Source organism: Sceloporus undulatus, chromosome 2, assembly GCF_019175285.1.
Source record: "Sceloporus undulatus isolate JIND9_A2432 ecotype Alabama chromosome 2, SceUnd_v1.1, whole genome shotgun sequence".
Taxonomy (NCBI): Eukaryota; Metazoa; Chordata; class Lepidosauria; order Squamata; family Phrynosomatidae; genus Sceloporus; species Sceloporus undulatus.
The window spans coordinates 181,855,112-181,865,546 of NC_056523.1; the positions used below are offsets into that span (position 1 = coordinate 181,855,112).

Genomic DNA, 10,435 nt, shown 5'->3' on the forward strand with positions numbered 1-10,435 from the left:
GTGAACAGGATGTGAAAGACCACTAAGTCAGCATGGCTTTTATCTATATCTTGATATGGATAAAGCATTGTCATCAAAAAAAAAAAAAAAAATTTGAGAAGAGGTATTTTCCATTCCTGTAGGTTTGCCAGCAGAAAAAAAACTGTAAAAAAAAAAAAAAAAGAAAAATTTCACATCTCAATCTTGATGACATTGCTATCCTGAGAGAGGGTCGCACCCCATGGTTTTTGTTGCCAATGGGGTTGCCACACCTAGCAACGATGAGCCAGGGGCCATCTAAAGGGCCTTGAACTGGATTATTTGTGCAATGTGTCTTGGACCCAACTCAGGCTGCACTTTCCACTCCCGAGACAATCCATGTTCATACCGTTTTAACGGTCATGGCTCATGCATATGGGATCCTGGGATATGTACTGATTGTACCTCTTCAAAGCAGTACCCACAACATTTTATGCAAAAAGAAAGCTTTAAATGTTTGAAGGGTCAATATATTTTGAAGTTTTGCGCTGTCCAGATTAAGGTGTCGGGGATTGTAGTTTTATGAGGCATTTAGCCTCCTCTGTCAGGGAGCTCGGTACCCCAAGAAAACTAGAAATCCCAGCGCCATGACATGAAGCATGGGCGTTGTAAAGTGGTGTCACTCACGACTTGGATATTTTTCTGTGCATGGATGCGTTTAAGGTGCTCTGCAATGCATTGTAAGAAACAGGCAGTTTGGTGCCACTCTGGCAGCATCTGCAAATTGCAATGCCAAAATGAACCATTTGACCTGCTTTAACTGCCATGGCCCAGTGCTATGATATCCTGGGATTATTGTAGTTTTTCGTGTCGCACCAGAGTTTGCTGAGAAAAGGTGTAATGTCTCACAAAACTAGAATTCCCAGGATTTCCATAGCATTGGAGCCAGGACAATTATAAGGTGTGTACAACTGGATTTTCTGCAGGTGGTTTCGCAGCCTAACAATTCTATTATGGCCCAAAGCTTCCTGGACCCCTCATGCCAGAAGAAAATATATCTTAAAATGATATTAGTGGACTGAATGATTCCTTGTTTGGTGCATGGTAATTTGAGAGTGTGAATAAAGTAATTACAATTATTTTTTATCAATTGTGTTTACTTTTTTTGCCAGAATCCGCCATATATTAGCATTAGGGGACTTCTGGGGATTTTGACTGAATAGTCCAGATAATATTGGGGCATCAGGGATTTGGATAACATGCCTGGGAATATCTTCAAGGCTGTTGGCAACACTGGTTCCGGAGAGCCCATTTTTTCCCACCCCAGGTTTAAGATTCAGAGGCTACTGCACTGCACTTTGTTTAAAAAGGAGTTTAGTAAAAGTTTTTGTTGTTTTTACTTGCCTAACCTACAGATTAAAAAATATGTTTTTTAACAAACTATCTACTTTTGCATTAAAGTGGATCTTTTTTTTTTTTTTCCCAAGAAAGTTACGTGTCTTGTGATTAACACAGCCCTGAGAAGGAAAAATTCAATAGAGGCCATTTTCCTAATACAAGGGTAAAACACAGGTTTAGCTGTTGAACCTCTATACAGTATATCATGCAGCCATTAAATACACAAGAGCTGTTCCATTATATTTTCCATAGCAATAGCTAGCTAGAAGGTGAATAAAAGGCATGGGTAATAAATGTTGAGGTGGAGATTAGCCCAGTGCAGGGCTCGTGGTTTTACCAACAATGCCTGGTTTTCAAAAAACTAAACAGAATAGATTGTTGCACAGCAACAGCCCCTCCCCCACGGAAAAGGAAAGTATGCAATAGACTACTTGGGACTGTTTTGTCTTGGACGACCCGTCATTTTTTTGAGTTGCACTTTTTCTCTTTTTCAGACTCTGGGGTTACTGACTTTAGGGTCCCCGGCCGCCCGAGCAGCAATTTCGTGGTTAGTGCCGCTTTAAAAATCTGAAAATGGATCAGGCATTTTGACATGTCTGCTCAATAGGAGCCCAGGCATGCTTTACAAACATGACAGAGAATGGGCATACAATAAACCAACTGAAGAGCAGTGTCACAACTCACAATATCTGTTGCCCAGCGAATTTAAAACCAAGGTCAGGTTAGAAGCCCAAAACTGCTCTTTTGCATTCAGCTCTGAATCCAAGAATAATAACTCGCTGGACTCAGAGAAGTAAGCCACAGTAATAGTTGCAAGTCGTTCCAAAAAGATTGGACCTGATTCCACTAGTAGCCACACACAAGGCGAGAGCAGGCCCCTCCATGTCCTGAAGGTTTACTACTGACTGGATCCATAGAGCTCTCTCTTCTCTGCCAGTGTTTGTTTCTTTGTTTGTGTTTGTATACTGCCTACTGCCTTCTCTCTGAGGGCACCCCAAAGAAGGTGATGCCCAAGAGTGGTCACGGATATAAAAAAAATTAAAAATTGGTAAAACAGTAAACAAGTGTAAAATTACATAAAAATATACAAATGTTAGAAAGCAACCATTAGACTAAAACCACACACAGTACTCCATGAAAACCAATCTGGATATATTAAATACAATGCCGGCTTAAATAAAAGCGCCTTAGCTTGCTACGAAAAGCAAACAGGATGAGACCAGCCTTGCCACCTCCCGTGAAGGGGATTCCAAGGGGTGGGAGCAGCCACCAAGAAGCCACTCTCTCTCGTGTCCACACCAAGCGAGCCTGGATGTGGTGAGACCAAGAGAAAGCCTTCCCTGAAGATCCTAGTGTTCTGGCAGGTTCATATGGGGAGTACAATTATTTAAATAATCTGGATCTAAGCCATATAGGGCTGGATAGTCATAACCGAAGTTTGAGAATTGTACCCGGAAACCAAATCGGTAGCCACTGAAGCTGTTTTAATAAGGAATTTATATGCTCCCATAACTGACCCGGGTCAGCATTCTGGCTGCAGTTTTTCTGAACCCATTCCAACAGTTTCCAAAGTCAGCCCTACGTAGGTGTGCTACAGCAGGTCTAAAGGGATGTAATAAGGCACATGTCACTGTAGCCAGCCTTGACGTCTCAACTAACTGCACAGCTGGAGCACAAGATTTTTAGCTGGGCAAATGCATTCCTAGCCACGGCTGAGACCTGGGCATCCAGGCAGAGTGGAGTCTAGGAGGACACCAAGCGTGACCCTCATATTCAGGGCAAGTTATAAACCCCATCCCACGAGGCAAGGCCCCTGTTCCGGATCTGCCACCGTCGTCTTCTCTGGAGTAAGTTTCAATTTTATGCCTTCACCCAGTCTACTACTGACAGCAGACATGGTTCAGTCCAGAGACAGCTTCCTTGGAACACATGAAAAGGAGAGATAGGTTTGGGTGTCATCTCATATTGGTGACACCATTGAATGGGGGACTTGGAGGTGGCCCATCCACAGGGTTTGCTATGAGTCAGGTTTACTTGAGGGCAGCCCAACACAACAACAGTGTTGCAATAACATTTAATGAATACAGACTTCAGGATCCTCTTCATCATGGTGGTTACTAGTCCGTGGTACTTCCAAAAGGCGGTGTGTCCCAGTATGAACTTGCTGAGGAACATGAACGAAATATGTTATTACATGGGGCTCTCACTGCTAACAGGTGGCCCACTGTAAGAAACAGGATGCTGGGCTTTGGTTGGTTAATACAATGACTTTAATTTTATTTTATTCCAGTACCTGGTGACCCCAGACCAGGGTGGCCCACCCATACCTTCCACCTGACCTGATGGTAAGGTAGTTTCTGATAGTCCTCTGTGTCCACTTTTTTTGCCCTAATAATCACCCAGTGGGTTTCGTAGCTGAGATGGAACACAACCCTGGTCTTGGAGTAGTCCAGCACGAAAGCCATTACAACACACCATGCTTTCAATACTGAATATTGTCCCCCTGCCCCCATTAAACGAGTTCCCAGCTCAGCCATGAACCCAAGTCACACACTCTCAGCCTCAGAAAGGCAAGGGCAAACCTCTCTGAACAAATCTTGCCAGAAAACCCATTATAACTTGCCATAGGGTCACCATAGCTGGAAATGACTTGAAGGCACACAACAAGACGACAACCCCATTAGACCAGGAGCTCTGGAACAAACACACACTGCAGGGAGTATAGGGTGTAGTATAGAGCCTTGGCACAGAGTGACCAGATGGTCCTCCTTTTCCAGGACATACCACAATTGAAACCACTTCCCCAGGAGAAATTCAAAACGTCCTCCATTCTAAGCATAATTAAGAAGAATGCTTTATATTTAGATGCATGTTTTTATCTTTTATTTGGTAACACTCATTTCTTACAATGGCCTCCCTTTGGTTGGACATCTGATCACCTGCCTTGGCTGTTAAAGTGGTGTCAAACTGCTTTAATTCTGCAGTAGAGGCAGCCTCCCATGACGTTATCAAACCTATTTCCGCTTTATTCCTATACGTGAGACTGGGCAAAGGCAACCTACCTCATCCCTCGACTCCCATTAAAAATTCCTTCCTTCGTCACAAGCCTTGTTTGGTGCAAACAGGGAGGGCAGGAAGAAACTGCGGCCAAACATTTATTCCAGTGCTGGACTTTGTTGTTGCTCTTGTTGTTGTGTGCTTCAAGTTGTTTCGATTTATGGCAACCCTAAGTCAATCCTACCACAGGTTTTCTTGGTGAGATTTTATCCACGAGGTTTGCTTGCCTTTCCCTGAGGCCTGAGAGAGTGTGACTTGCCCAAGATTAGCCAGGTGGGTTTCAATGGCATTCAGGAATTGAACCCTGGTCCCCAGAGTCCAACACTCAAACTACTACACCACACCAGCTCTCCAACCTAGTGAGTTCTTAAGACAATCTTTTTAGACCAATCTGGAAGAGCCCTTTATTTTTAAAATTTGAACGCATCCTCTCTGCCGTGATGTCCAAAGTTTGGGTCCTCCAGATGTTTTGGACATCTGTCCCAGAATCCTCACTGTTGACCAAGCTGGCAGGGGTTCTGGGATCTGAAGTCCAAAAACCTGGAGAACTAGTTTGGGAACCAGTGCGTAGGCAATTGCGTAGTTGAGGGAGAAGGGCGGGAATTGATGGAATGTATTTTAGTATATGTTGGCATTTTTATATTGTACAGTATTTTATCTGTTATTGTAAGCCACCTCGATCCTGGTGGAGAGGTGGATAAATGAATTATTATTTTATCAATGTTGTGTTGTTTTGTGCCTTCAAGCTGTTTCCAACTCATGGTGACCCTAAGCAGGTGAGCCTATCGTGGGGTTTTTTGTTGTTTGTTTTTTTGCAAGATTTGTTCAGGGAGTTTGCCATTGACTTCTGTGATGGCTGGGTCTTCACATCTGGGAAAATTTCCTGAACACAAAGGGTTAATCTGGAGGATGTGATGCTAATGAGAGATGAATACATTACTGATGTCTTTGACATCTGCTGATGTAAGTTCTAACTGACCAATATAGAGTAGACGGAGATTTCAATAACTTTCTATGGGGATTTTAAAAAGGCTTGTGAGCCATCGTCTTTTGTCTTCCCTTGAACTCTCCTGAGGTGGAAACCAGTTGCTGTCTCTTGAGTCTGGGAGAACAGACTCAAGTGAATGCGTCGAGAGGCAGGGGGCACCTCTGATCCAGGAACTCCAAGGACTACAAATCCCATTGTTTGTGAGTTAGTTATGGAATGTGTTGCTAGTTTCGTTTTAGGCCTTTTGTTATTTTCAACAATGCTTTCTGAGAATGATTCTTGTAATTATGTTATTTGACCTGCAGGCAAAAGGTGCTTTGCAGAGTGTTATAAATTCTTTCTATCCTATTCTATCCTTTTGTTTAATATAAATTTTTCTTTCTTAAAAAGCATCTGCTATCTTCTTATCCTGTACACGTGCCTTTATTCGGTCATGATTGCTGTGGGTTAGCAAGAAAGGAAACTAGATCTCTCTTTTCAAGCAGTCCCAGTGTGTGCTGAAATTGACGATGCAGCAGACTTACCTCGGCTCTCATTGCTCAACAGGAGCAAGAATGGAGATTCTAGGAATCCTGAGAGAAAAGTGTGAAAAGAGGGCTCCCTGGTGAGTAAAGGTCACGCACAGGGCGCCAGGGCTCAAGGGAAAGCCCCCAAGTTTACATGTTGGCAGGGTGGTTTTGGACTGTTGGAACATTGCTTGCGGGCATAGAGTGGTGTTCAGCTCTTGGAGTTTTGTATTTATGTTGATGATTGAAGAAGTATCTTTTCTCTTTCTTTCTATCTTCTCCGAACTCTCTCTCTTGTGCTCCACTGCGAAGTTAAGGAGATTTGCTGGTCTTACTTGTTCTTTGCTTGGAGGAGGCCTTTTCAAAAAACTGCCTTAAAAACTCCTTGAACAACCTTGCCCAAGAAAGCCCACATAGGGAGTCCCCTAACTGGGAAGGGACTTGAGGCACACAATATTCACAACACTTTTCTCCCAGCCCCAAGGCCTCAATATGGCCCTGCTGAGTTGGAACAGGAGGGAAGGGGTTAAATGGCCGCCTTGGTCCCCTGGGAGGAGAAAGGGGGAGTTAAAGTAACCAATTGACATGAAAAGTCGCCTAAGAAGAAGAGACCAGGGCAGAGGGAAACTAGGGAGGGCAGGGAAGATCCCATGCCTCTCTTCTCTCCCTCTCTCTCCGCCTCCTCTTTTGGGGTATAAAAAGGGATTGGGAGTCCACCGTGGCGCAGCAGAGCCAGGCTCCAGGAGGAGAGCTCCTTTTGCCCTGTCTGCACTTGGTTACACGACGAGAGCGCTTCCAAAGCGAAGAAGAAAGGGCTTCAGAGGCTCCTGCGAGCCTTCCCTTCTCAAGGTGCTTTGCAAGACAGAGTACTCACTTCTGTGGCAGGAGATTTTGTCTCTGGACTTATGCACCACTATACACACCCACCCATCCATATATATATATTATATATATATGCAGAGAGAGAGGAGGTTGTGTGTGTTGTGTGGGTTTATATATATATTGCTACACTTGTTATACTTGTTTGTATATCTATATATATATTGGTTAATCTACCTATATTGTGCTATATTATGTTATAGAAGATATACACACACATATCACACATACATGGTTTATCTACTTGCGTTGTATAGTATAGAGACAAAATTTACTTGTATGTTGTGTGTATATATGGTAATCCAGAGAAAATGTACTTCTATATACATATTTTGTTGTTTTATGTATATATTGTCAATGTTATATAATATAGAGATAAATTTACATAGATAAAAATTTTGTCTCAATAATATAGCGTGTATTTACAGAAGTTAAATTATCTCTGTTTCATACATCCACAACTTATTAATTAGCCATATATATATATATATATAGTAAACTATCTGTGTGATGTATAATATGAGATAAAATTTGCTCAATATAAGCCTATATGTGCACCGTGTTGGTGTGTGTATATATATGGTTAATGTGTTATATATAGAGAGATAAAATTTACTTATATATGTATATAGGTCCAATAGTTACAGAAGTAAATTTTATCTGTATTTTATATAGTGATATATAAATACAGATTATAGATAAATTACTTCTGTTAGTATTACAGTCAGCCTTCTTATACACGGATTCAACTACACGGTTTAAAAGTTCAAAAAAGGTAAATTTCAAATTCAAACCTTGATTTTCCATTTTTTATTTTTGCTATGCCGTATATTTAATGGGACTTGAGCATACACGGATTTTTGTTATACACGGTGGATTTGAACAAACCCCAGCGTATAACAAGGGTCCACTGTATGTGTTGTGTAATCAGTTATAGATACACACGTATATATGGTATTCAGTCTGTTGTGGTATATAAATAAATAGAGATTAAATGTACTTATTATATGTGTGTGGTGTGTGTAATGGTTAATCTAATCTCTTGTACTACATAAGTATAGAGATAAAATTATCCTCCCAATGTTATCTTTGTGTGTGTCTGTGTGTATAAACTCTGATAGCAGTTGGGACATGATAGGTGGTTTGGAGCTTGGGGTGGGATTAGTTTTACTGTAAATGGTATATATATCTATACCTATATTTATATGTTGTACAGTTTGTGTGTGAATATATGTAATGTATGTATGTATAAAGTGGGAAAGCATATGTATGTCTGCACACCACACATACCACAGTATAGTATGTTACAGTATAGGCATAATATTAGTGTGTGTGTTTGTACTGTATAGGCATAAATACTTTTAACATTAAATCTATATCTACCCATAAAACCAATCCAGTTTGAGTTTAAAATAATATCCATGCCTATATATATATATTGATAAATAGATGGACAGACCCACTAGCACATTATATTTCTCTCTCTCTCTCTCTCTCTTACTATATATATTATATATACACACACACACACACACACACACAGGCATAGTTATTATTTTAAACTATCAACAAAGGGCCATCTTAAAACTGCACTTGCTTTTCATTTCCATTCACAAAGGATTTTTGAATTTGATTACATCCTCACACACCATGGCGTGTGTGTGTGTGGTGTATATATATCTCTTTGTCCCTGGCTTGCCACTCCACCAAATGCATCTAAGGAAGTAGACTGAAGTCTAGGAAGCTCTGCTGCCAACTTCTTCCTTTCAGTTAGCCTCAAAGGTGCTACAAGACCTCTCTACGTTTTAAGATTCAGTTATCTACAGTTTACTAGTAAAAACTAGCCTGTTTAACTTATAAATGCATCCATGCTATTTGTTTTTTGTGTTGTGTAACTTCCAAGTCTTTCTGACTTCAGTGTGAACCTATCCTTGGCAAGATTTGTTCAGAGGAGTTTTCCATGGCCTTCTCCTGGCTGAGAGAGTGTTGGGCCAAGACTCTGGAGACGGGTTCAAATCCCTGCTCAGCATAGAAACCCAGTGGGTGACCTTGGGCAAGTCACATCTCTCAGCCCCTGAAGAAGGCAATGGCAACCTCCTCTGAACAAATCTTGCCAAGAAAACCCATGATATTTGCCTTAGGGACAACATAAGTCAGAAATGACTTGAAGGCCTACACCACAACAACCTTCGCTCTGGATTGTGGCCTACTGCTCCCTGCCACCATTTTGGGGTAGGATGGGAATGGCTCACGCAGTGGTCCCCAAACTGTGCCCTTAAGAGATTTTGGGTTTCATCTCCCAGAACCTATGCCATGTTGGACAATAGTGTGGGATTCTGGGAGCTGAAGTCCAAAAAAATCCCTTGGTGGGGAGCACTGATAGCAAGGACAACTGCCTCACCACACCAGCATCACACCATTGCTTTTAAAAAATCACCTTATATTTAAAATGTTTCTAAACCCCCAAAGGACAGCTGGTTGGTCTATAAAGCCAATGGTGGGGTATGGATGGTTTACAAATGTCCCTTTTAAACGGGTGACTAGACGTTCCTCCTTTTTTCAGGACATGACCTCCATTTCAGCCTGTTGCCAAGAGGAATTCCAAAAGGTCCTCCATTTTGAGCATGACTTTACATTATGAGCATTTTACACACACACACACACTTCAGCCTTCTGCCCAGGAGGAATCCCAAAATGTCCTCCATTTTGTGCATGAATTTATATATATGAGCATTATTGTATGTATGTATGTATACACACACACACACATTATATTTAGATGAGTGTTTTTGAATGTTTGGTAAAGTCCAAACATTTTCCTTGAAGGTCCTACATTTCAGTGCCTTTCCCCCTTTGGCAAGGACAGGCAACCTGAGTTCCTCTTTTTTTCCAGGACATGTCCTCCATTTCAGCCTTCTGCCCAGGAGGAATCTCAAAATGTCCTCCATTTTGTGCAATATTTATATTATGAGCATATATGTATGTATGATACACACACAACCACACATTTATATTTAGATGAGTGTTTTGATGTTTGGTAAAGTCCAACATTTTCCTTGAAGTCCTACATTTCAGTGCCTTATCCTCCCTTGTGGCAAGGACAGGCAACCTGAGTTCCTCTTTTTTTCCAGGACATTGTCTCCATTTCAGCCTTTGCCCAGGAGGAATTCCAAAGGTCCTCCATTTTGAGCATGACTTTATACAGTATTATGAGCATGACTGTATATGTATGTATACACACACTTAAATGAGTTTCCAGTTTTTATTTGGTAAGCCTACATTTTGGAAGGTCCTATTTTCACAATGCCTTGTCTTCCTTGTAGTGAGGAGATAAAGTAGGACTTCGGAGCTACAAGTTGGAGAAGCTGTGTGGTTGTGGCTTGCTACACATAGAACATTGTGCGCTTCAAGTCGTTTGACTCCGGCAACTATATAGGTTTTCTTGGCAATTTCTTCAGAGAGGATTTGCCATTGCCATCTTCTGAGGCTGAGAGAGTGTGACTTGCTCAGTCACCCAAGTTTTTAAGATTCGGTGTTTACTTTTAAGCAATTACATTTAATATTATTAGATTTTACAGAAAAGAGATGAGCAAGAAGAAAAATGTTATTATTGTATTGTATAAACAGATGATAAAAACTGTTTCTAAAT

At 41.3% G+C, this 10,435-nt stretch overlaps 1 long non-coding RNA gene across 1 annotated transcript in view; it reads left to right on the plus strand.

Moving 5' to 3' along the window:
• Positions 1-8,527: 8,527 nt before the first annotated feature.
• The window catches only part of LOC121923876, an 11,707-nt gene continuing 9,799 nt past the window's right edge, over positions 8,528-10,435 (plus strand). Inside the window, exon 1 of the long non-coding RNA XR_006102482.1 lies at positions 8,528-8,568. This is a non-coding gene — a long non-coding RNA (uncharacterized LOC121923876). The remainder of the gene's footprint in view (positions 8,569-10,435) is intronic.